Source organism: Alexandromys fortis, unplaced genomic scaffold (assembly GCF_014885135.2).
Source record: "Alexandromys fortis isolate MF-2015 unplaced genomic scaffold, M_Fortis_MF-2015_v1.1 scaffold_6, whole genome shotgun sequence".
Taxonomy (NCBI): domain Eukaryota; kingdom Metazoa; phylum Chordata; class Mammalia; order Rodentia; family Cricetidae; genus Alexandromys; species Alexandromys fortis.
Window position 1 is genome coordinate 19,004,518 of NW_026067902.1, and position 9,303 is coordinate 19,013,820.

The following is a 9,303-nucleotide window of genomic DNA, read 5'->3' on the forward strand; positions in this document are numbered from 1 at the left end:
AAAAACCTTTACAGCAGAAACGGACAGAGAACTTAAAAAAAAAAAAAAAACGCCAAAGCACCAAGAGAACTAAATTTCCTTTATGTTGTAGTTAAGGGGACCCAACTCACTACCTGTGAATTTAAAAAACAAACAAACAAAAAAAAAAAGCCCCAATTATTTCGCTTTTCAACTACGGAAGACTGCTTAGCCAGAAACGTGAAAAAACTGTCGCAAAGAAAACTCTTATAGGGTATTAGTCCCAAGGATCACGTGCAGCCAGGCGGAACCCTGTGGTCCTAGGGCTGTTTAGTCGCTTTAGGTTACCTTGGAGACTACAAAAGGAGCCACCGGGCCAGCCCATTTCCCAGCATCCGTCACGCCGGCACCTTAACTGCAGCCTTGCAGCGGCGTCGTGCCCGAAAGGAAAGCAGGCCTGGCAGGGATTACTAGGCACTCGGCCACTTAAGGTTGGCGAGCTCAACACCCAAAGGCTGAGCATAAGTGGGCCCTAATGTCTCAAGATCCACGTGTCGGATCCGGCGGCGAACAAGAGTGGGTCTCTCTCAGACGGAGATTCTCCCGTTCTGCCAATCAATCAAGTCACCCTCCTTTTCACTCTCCACCCATCCCTGCTTCCATCATTTTGCCGGAGGAAAGGAACATTTCCGGGGAACGAAAGTGAAGGCAAAAAACTTCACAGCAATGCAATGCACATTCTGCTAACGATTTCTCCAGTTCGAAAAGACTCCCAACTTCTCTACATAATCTTCGAACACAGATTCCCCAATTAAGTGGTGGTAAACTTACTAATGCCCCTGCTCACCTTACAAGACACAACCTACTTGAAAATTCAACAGAAATGGGAAATCCTATGAACAGAAAACCAGTCAAGGCTGCCCACAGAGAAAAAGAAAACAACACCACCTGCTCTTCCCCCACCTGTTTTCTCCACCTCCGATTTGCACTAACAAATCACAGGTCCTTTGTTTACAAAGTTCTCGCTCCCATTCAACTCACTCAACGCCCCCTCCCCATTAAATTCGTGGTCTTGCTTTCATTTGACCAGAAATTAAAACGCTGGGGGACGTTTGTATAGGTGTCAAAACAAAACATCAAGTTACTTAGAGAAATCGACGTGGGTTGTTTCCCTCGGAGAGTTGAAACCCCGAGAGCTGAACTCTAAAACTCGCGCTTATTCAGCACGGGTTTAGACCTACAGCCAGGCTAAAAATCGTCACGCGGAACGTGCCATGCTGTTCAACACCCCACGCACGCGAGGGCAGGGCCGCGCCATGGGCACTTCTCACCCCGCCCGCCTCGTGGCCACGGTCTCCGGCGTCGATGTTCCTAGTTAGTTCTCGGATCGACACGGAAGTGAGGTCGGGCAGGAACGCGAGATGACATGCGCAATTCACTCAAGGGACCAAAGGCTGCATCGCGCAGGGCCAAGCCAGGCCCAGGCGTGCGAAGCTCTCTCTGCGGAACGCTAGTCAAGCCATTCAAATACACAAGTGGTTTAAACTCTCAAAAAACTCCAATCGGGCCACTACTGAAGCGATGCCCTCCACCCAGGTCCGAGAGTTACCGTGCGGGGCGTGGTCGGCCTCACCCCGAGTCCTTCATATCCCTCTAGGGGCGGGTTAATCTGAAGGGTTCGCACACCGTGTGTCCGTTTAAGCTGAAGAGCTTGCGCACGCACCGAACGTCCACGTCACCGCGCACGCGCTCCTACCCGCTTGGAGCCCCCCGCGCAGGCGCAAAGGGAGGCGAGAGCAGCACCTCTTCACCCCTCCCCCAACTTCAGGAAGCCAAACGGCCCGGAGCAGCGTCAAGACCCTTGGGATCCGCCCCCGGAGCCGAAGCGGCAGTCTTTTCACGTCTTAGAAACCCAGAAAGAGCTACTGAAGCTTCCAGAATCAAGAAAGGCGAGGCAGGAGAGAGGTACCCAATACCTTCACCCTTGTACTCGAAGCCTTCGTGAAAATTCTGAAACCACAGCCCACCGGGCCTTTCTCGATTAGACTTTTTGAGCCTTTCCCAGGGGGTCCTCAATGGTCCCGCCCTGCCGTACCCGACCCCACCCACACAAGGCTTCGTAGGCCCACCTGGCTTCACAAGTCCATCAAAAAAGAATCTGAGGACCTCCTGTACTGTGGGATTGGAAAGCGCCAGAGCACTGGAAAACTATGAAGCAAACACCATGTAAGAAATGTAAGCAATTTTCCAATATTCACCAACAAAGAACGCTGGGAAAATAAGAGAAGGCTTCCCTGAGAGCAGAAAATGGAAGCTTATGCCTGTAATCACAACACTGAAGCTAAGGCAGGAGGACTGCTGCGAGTTCGAGTCTAAACTGAATTCTGTAGTGAGTTCCAGTTCCAGGACAGCTTAGCCTGCTGAGACACCCTGTCGAAATGAAAAACAAAGGAAAGAGAAGTTCGCTAAAGGATGGAGAGCTGCCACTAAACTGCTGATACCAAGATGAAAGATGTCTTAAAAAAACCATTTGCCTGAGAGCTTTATCTAAGATATAGTGACTTGATCCTGTATATTCTTCAAGGCACTGAAGCTTTTAAAATGCAAAGAAACCATTAACCAACAAGTATATCAGGCTGTTGCAAAACTAGGTCAAAGAACAGTATTTCTCAACCAAACATCAAAAATTTTAGTTTTCTTTCTCTACTACTTACTACTTTCATGCTGCTAATCCACCAGTAAATAATGTTTGAAGTGAATGGTGGTACAAAGAATTGAGTAGGAAGACAGAAACTGCAGTCCACATTGCTAAACTTTTCACTCTCAAAAGAACTGAAAGATAATAGAAAAAGTTACTTTGTGCTAGTGACAACACAAACACACTTGGGGAAAAAAAAACAAGGCTGTAAGGATAGAGCCAAGAGGATTGATTTGACTTGCTTCTTTTCACTTAGCTCTTCCTAAGAAGACATTCAATACATAGACAGAAATTGCTTATTCTAATCAAGTCCAGAACTAAAGTTTACAGACTTATGAAATCATTCTGAAAACCATGATTCAAACAAGAGCATTGAAGATCTTAAGCAGAACTGAAAAAAACAATTGTTTCCTTAAGATGTTCCTCTTCGACTTCAAGAACCAAAATGCCTTCTCAAGGGTTGGGATGTTTCCTCAAAAAATTCCATTTCCTGAGACTAAAACTTGAGTTTATTTAGTATTAAAATGTCTACCCCTAAGGTATGAATGACTTCATAGCACCTCCAAAAAGACAACCCTAATAACCTCTCTAATTGGAAACTCAATGAGAACAACTTGCATAAAGAGGGCCATGGAAATGCTCTTTGATGCTCTTTCCCTGCTCCCCGCAAACATGAGATGCCCCATTAACAACTTTCAACAATTGCTTACTGATTTTCACTTATAAGACTCATTGGTTTTCTGAGCATAATTTTTTTTGCCAAAATCCTAAGTATGTTTGCCCTGACATTTTGGGCTTTCTTCTTCTCTCTGAAGACTGCTCCCATCATTTCTAGAGCTTCTAGCAGACCACCATTGCTGACTCTGACTTTCTTACACTCCCTCCAACTAACAAGATTTACAGCTTACCCATCCTGTTCTCTCTCTCTCTCTCTCTCTCTCTCTCTCTCTCTCTCTCTCTCTCTCTCTCTCCTAATGAAATGGTCCTCCAGGTTATTTTTTTTTCTTTCTCTTTTTTTTGGGGGGGGAGGGTTACTCTGTCTGGAACTAAATTTATAGACCAGGCTAGCCTCAAACTCACAGGACTAAAGGCATGTGACACTACCATCTGGCCAGGCTAATTGTTTTAAATTAATAAAACATTTTCAAGAGGCAGCACTAGATGATCTAATGGGTCACCAGGTACAAACAGGTACTACCCACAGATTTTCAAAGTGGAGTCTACTTAACCTATAAATGTTGAAAGTTAGTGTCTGAGAGTTCTCTGAAAATTGTGTTTTTATATACTAACCTACAATTAATAATACAGCCATACCTATTTCAGTGATTTAGTTTGCATTTACCAAGTAACTATTTTGCTTAAAACAGGGTTTCATATATCCCTGACTGGCTTCAAACTTACATACTCAAGACCAACTTTTCACTTCTGACCCTCCTGGCTCCACGTCCAGGTACAAACAGGTACTACTGACAAACTTGGTTTATGTATGCTAAGCAATCACTCTACCAATTGTGCTATATTCCAGTGACCAAGTGACATGACTATTTGGGGTTTTTTGGTTTGTTTGTTGGGGGTTTTGTTGTTATTTTGTTTTAGGGTTTTTTATTTGTATTTTGATTTGTTTGTTTGTTTGTTTTTGTTTTTCAAGACAGGGTTTCTCTGTGTAGCCTTGGCTGTCCTGGAACTAGCTCTATAGACCAGGCTGGCCTCGAACTCACAAAGATCTGCCTGCCTCTGCCTCCTGAGTGCTGGGATTAAAGACGTGAGCCACCACCGCACAACTGTTGTGTTTTTTATATTGCTCTTTCAAGTAATTGCATAAATGGATACATTCTACTTTCAATGCAGTATTCTTCAAATTGTATTTTTAAAAGGGAACATTTTGAAATTAGATACTAGAGAGGGCATACCTTACCATGAATAATAATTTTAGAAACCTAAATTTTATTTATATTTCCTTAGTTTTTTTCATACTGTAAAATTTTACATTTATTTATTGTGTCTGTGTTTAACTGTGTGAGCACACATACCACAGTACCTTTAGGGAGCTAAGAAAAAAACTGTGGGAGTCAATTTTCTCTTTTCTACCATGGGTCCCAGGAGTTAAACTCAGATCTTCAACCTTGCCATCAAGTGCCTTTACCTATTGAGTCATCTCACTGACCTATGAATAATCTTTTTTTCTTTAGATTTATTTATTTATTATATATACAGTATTCTGTCTACATATATCCTATAAGCCAGTAGAGGGCACCAGATCTCATTACAGATGGTTGTGAGCCACCATGTGGTTGCTGGGAATTGAACTCAGGACCTCTAGATTAATAGTCAGTGTTCTTAACCTCTGAGCCACCTCTCCAGCCCCCTATGAATAATCTTAATACATTTATATAGATGGAAGATTTATATATCACTGAAAATGTCCCTGCAGACAGGTATTTACAAATTATGATCAGGCACATAGCACCCTCCCCAAATAACTACGATTTGGTCTTCTGAAGAAAAAAAAAATAGCACAAAACAAACTCAGAATGGGATATAAATCATCTTGCCAAGAAATCAATAGTCAGCTTCTTCTCAGAACAATAATGTCTAAGCAAGGAAACACTCCAATCCAGAACAAATAGCACTTGTAAAATTAATACATTACTAAGTATCAAGAGGGAAGCTGAGCGGTGGTGGCACACACCTTTAAACAGAGCACTCAGGAGGCTGAGGCAGGCAGATCTCTGAGAGACACTCAAAAGAGGGTAATAACCTTTATACTGATACTTTTGTAAAGTATAGAAAAGGTAGTACAGCGAAATCACCAAATTGTTCCATATGTAAGATAACTTGGAACACAGGGTGGCTCTCCACCTTCCACCTCCCACATGTTAGAATTACAAACCTGAACACCACACCTAGTTTATACAACACTGGGAATCAAACCCAGGGCTTTGTGCGTGCTAGGCAAACACTCTACAATCAGATTCTTATCACCAACTTCCCTCTCCACACACAGTTTTGTTTTTGAGGCTGGCTTTGAAATTTTGGTCATTTTTGTGCTACTGCCTCCAGAATGCTGATATTATACATGTATACCACTATGATTGGCTGAGATTTTAAGATGTATTACAATACATATGGGACAATACTTCATTCTACAACATGCTCTAGGTCATCTTAGTTAAAAAAATGAAGAGGCTAAATATAATTAAGCACACCTTTAATCCCAGCACTAGGGAAGCAGATGTACGGTCAATCTTTGCGAGTTTGAACATTGAATTCCAGCTAGTTAGGTTTACACATAAGAGAGACCCTGTGTGTGTGGCGGTGGAGCGGGGTGAGGAATAAAATCACTGTCTTGGTTTGCTCTGGTCATCAAGTTGAAACAACCTCGAATGTTATGAAAAGGGAGTCTCGTTTGAGAGATTATCTAGCTTAGATTGCCTTGTCGGGGGAGAACTGTCTTGATGGTGGTTTGATATAAGAGAGCCCAGACCACTGTGAGAGGAACCAGCCCTAGGTAGATAGTTCTGTATCAGAAAGCTAACTAAAAGCAAGATGGTGGGAACACATGCTTTGAGGAAGGCAGACACAGGCAGATCTCTGAGTTCAAAGCCAGCCTGGTCTACAGAATGAGTTTCCAGACAGAGCTACACAAAGAAACGCTGTATGGGGGGGGGGGGGGGACAACGAAGGGGGTGAAAAGAAAGAAAAGAAGGCTAACTAAGCATGGGCCTATGAGTGATCCAGTAAGCTGCATTTCCTCCATGTTTCTGCTTTAAATTCCTGCTTGAAGTCCTGCCCTAAATTTAAACAAAGATGGACTTACAAGCTGTAGGCTGAAATAAACCCATTCCTCCTCTAAGTTGCTTTTAGAGTGTTTAGTCACAGCAACAGATGCAAAGGAAAAAAATTAATTTTAATTATTAGTTTAATTAAAATCACTTAAATACTTGTTGAGCATTAATTACATGTTAGAGAATAAAGCATAGGTAAAGAGCAAATAAATGCAAGAACCCTCAAGAGTAGATACATGAACGCAAAGTCATAGCTTACAGAGTTCAAAAAAGCTTTGGGGGGCACAATAAGAAAACAAAGAACATACAGGGTCTAAAGACACTACAAAAAGGATTCCCAGTGGTTTTTTGTTGTTGTGTTTATTTTCTGAGAAAGGGTCACATGTAGCCAGGCTGACAGTAGTGATATTTTGTTTATGTTTTAACAAAGCTTGCCTGAAGATCAGCCAATAGAGGTCAGGAAGTTCCCAGGACTGGGGAGACCGAGGCAGACAGAGAGCTCTATAAATTTAAGGCCACCCTGGGCTACAATCTGTCTAAAAGAGTAACAGAGCTCACAGAAAGGTGATCCCAGGACTTGGGAACTCATGCACTAGAGAGGTGGAGACAGGAGTGATATAGATGGGCAGAGAGAGTAATATAAGGCGGGAGGAAACAAAAGCTCAGTGCAGTCTGAGGATCACCCTGCAGTCTGAAGATGCAGTCTAAGGAGACAGTGTGAGTACAGGATCACCCCTTTGGTCTGAGCATTGGTAGAGGTAAAAGGTCTCTCTAGTGGCTGGCCACACTGCTTCTCTGATTTTTAGCATTAACCCCTATATGCGACTCTGGGTTTTTATCATTAATACCAACTAGAATTTGTGCTACAACTGACCTCAAATTCATGATTCCCCTGTTTTGTCCTCCTGGGCACTAGGATCAGAGGCATGAACAACCATCATGTATACCATCTACAAAATCAAAAAACATAAAAACAGTAAATGATCCAAAATTTGGAAATAGGATTTTCTCTATAAAAGGCCTTTGGGGGAAAAGAAGATTGGTGCTGGAAAGATAACTCAGCTGTTAAGAGCACTGCTGTTCTTGCAGAGGACTCAGGACGCAGTTCCTAGCAACCCACATGGTCCTTTACAACTGTTTGCAACTCCAGTTCTAGGGCAGCTGGTATACCTCTGCAGGCACCAGGTGTGTCACAGTACGTTTAAAGACTGCAGTGTGCATACATTCACATAAAATAAAAATATTTTTAAATGAAAAAACACTTCAAAATATCAGACATGGTGGTGTACACCTTTAATCCCAGCACTCCAGGAAGCAGAGACAGGCAGATCTCTGTGAGTTCAAGGCCAGCCTGGCCTACACAGTGAATTCCAGGATAACCAGGGCTATATAGAGACCTTGTCTCAAAAACAAAACAAGAAAGAAAATAATACTTTAAAATGTTAGCATACAAAGCAATATTTTTCATTATGAAATTTTCATACGCATAAATCATTGTATCTTGCTCACATTTCCACACACAAGAATAAACCATGGGCTAGCAATGTGATACATGCCTATAATTCTAGCACTTGGGGGCAGGGGTATAAGGATCGAGTTCAGGATCATCCTTAGCTACATAGAGAGAACCTCTGTCTTAAAAGAATAAAACACTTAAACAGAGATAAATGCAACAAGAAAGACTGACACAAGGTAGATTATCAAATTCACTAAACAGGGAAGCAGATTATGTATTGATAACTTCCCTATGAAATGAGCCTGAGCACTTGAACAATATAGTAATATAGTATCACGTCTTTAAGTCCATGAAGCTCATGATATAAATTCACCTATTCAAACATTTATACTGTTAAATATTTGTTAGAGGTATAAAAAAGAAAAACTAGCTGAGCTGTGGTAGCTCATACCTTTAATCCCAGCACTTGGAAAGCAGAAGCAGGTAGGTCTCTTAAATTTGAGGCCAGCCTGGTCTATAGAGTGACTTCCAGGACAGTGAGGATTACACAGAGAAACCCTGTCTCAAAAAAACAAAAATAAAAATAGTAATAATAAATAAATAAAAACTTAATGGAGGAAGAAACTACCCTGGAGTTATTACTAAGGCTATTTTAATAGTCTTCAAATGTTAAGCACGTAAAGAAGGGGTTGCCTTAGTAAATATCTCCCCTCAGAAAAAAATAGAAAAAAAATTATACAAAGGAACATGATGCAAATAAACAGAGGATACCTTAATTCCTTAAGTCAAGCATTTACTGAGTATGTAGCATGTATAAATCCTGGAAAACAAAGACAAGATCTCTGCTCCCAGTAGCCTGCAATCACTGATCATACAATTTATTATAATCAATGATCATTAGTAACAGCAAAGACTAAAGAATAGTACTGGTTTTCTCTGCCGAATGTAAAGGAAGCACAAAGGATAATAAAATAGGACTAAGAGTACATAGAATTCCAAAAAAGCTGGGGATGCAGCTCATTAGTAAATAATTTGCCTAGCATACACAGAGCCCAAGATTTGATTCCTAGTGTCACATAAACCAGGCATGGTGGGGCAAGCCAATAATATCAGCAATCAGAAGGTGGAAAAAGGAGGATCAGAAATTCAAGGTCTTTCTTGGTCACATCAAAGCCAGTTTCAAATATATGAGGACCTGTTCTCAAAATAAAAAAATAAAAAAGAAACAGGAGAGATGGCTCAGGAATTAAAAGTACTTGCTGCTCTTGTAAAGGACCCAGTTTCTGTTTCCAGCACCCACATGGTTATTTTAATAGCAGCTCACAACTGTAACTCTAGTACCAAGTAATCCAGTGCCTCCTTCTGAACCTTGAGGGCACCAGGCACACAGGCTTGTGATATATATA

The 9,303-nt window shown here is 41.7% G+C and overlaps 1 protein-coding gene across 11 annotated transcripts in view; it reads right to left on the bottom strand.

The window, feature by feature from the left end:
* The window catches only part of Mga (MAX dimerization protein MGA), a 92,241-nt gene that overhangs the window by 69,115 nt on the left and 13,823 nt on the right, over nucleotides 1-9,303 (bottom strand). For 5 of the 11 annotated variants that reach the window (XM_050132438.1, XM_050132429.1, XM_050132412.1 and 2 more), the window contains exon 1: nucleotides 1,568-1,709. The exons of 2 other annotated variants lie outside the window; for them this stretch is intronic. The gene's annotated coding sequence lies outside the window, so the exon portion shown is untranslated. Of the gene's footprint in view, nucleotides 1-1,103; nucleotides 1,451-1,567; nucleotides 1,712-9,303 lie in introns of those variants that run through there. 4 more of the 11 variants (XM_050132459.1, XM_050132470.1, XM_050132448.1 and 1 more) reach the window with 2 other exon arrangements.